We start from the raw sequence: 1,073 nt of genomic DNA, 5'->3' as shown, positions 1-1,073 counted from the left end.
TTTCCGTCAACAAGGACTCCCAGAATCGATTGTCTCTGATATAGATCCCGTCTCACGGAAAAAATTTGGTCGACTATCTTCAAGGTGCTAGACACCAAGTTGGATACGTAGACAGCGCGTCGAGGTCATTGGTGATTACACCACGTTTCTCAGCTGACGAAAAGACAGGGAACGGACATGGTGTCCGCAAGGCGCGAGCAGGGCTCGTATTACGCTGCTGGAGCAGCTCGCCTTACACATCATCCCATGCGGAAAAAGAAGTGTCAGACTCATCATCGACTACATCCTCAACAAGACCACTCGGCACTGACAGCGTGCGTGGAGCGCGACTTTTGTGCTCATTGAGCCTAGGATATACATTCCCCGGTGCCGCGGACGCACTGTCCGACATGGCACCGTATGCGGGGACGAAGTTGGGCTCTGCCCGTGCTCGCTGTCACAACCAGAGAGACTTGGTGGTTTTCGTATCGTGGACACAGGGCTTATTGAGCAAGGAAGTTGTTAAACTCCAACAAATTGAGTTGCAGTGTCTAACGGAAACGATTACCTCGTTGAGGCAAAAATTGATTGAAACTGTAAATGTTCTCAATCTCAATGGGGGAGAGTGTAACGGGGTTACGCGAACCCTAACAACAGGTGTGTGTCACACGAGATGTGCATGGTGTGACCGCACACCCAAACAAGGATACGGTACGGGCTAAGTAACCAGTAGTTATGCATGCATTTAGATTCTACTATATATATTAAGTATATTTAGGAAAATCTAAACTTTTAACACTAGGATGAAAATAGATAAAAATCAGTTTGGAATGTCGACCAAAAAGTCGACTAGCCTTGGGAAGGCAAAAATCACTCTTAGAGAGAGTAAGCGGATTGCGATCCGCTAACTCGTACTTGGTTCTTGTAAAGAACGGAAGGTCTGATACCTAAAGTACGCTTCCTCAAGCGTTTTACTACGGTAGCCCCACTGCAATTCCGCTCTAACATTCAAGACTACAAGACCCAAACGTGATCACGCATTCATGTCGATCAGCAGCTGCTTGGAGTGAAGCAAAGTCTTTAAATTTACAGCA

The sequence above is a fragment of the Plasmopara halstedii genome (assembly GCF_900000015.1).
Source record: "Plasmopara halstedii genome assembly, contig: Scaffold_816, whole genome shotgun sequence".
NCBI lineage: Eukaryota > Oomycota > Peronosporomycetes > Peronosporales > Peronosporaceae > Plasmopara > Plasmopara halstedii.
The sequence above is the reverse complement of the archived record's forward strand: the minus strand, read 5'-3'. Positions refer to the sequence as shown.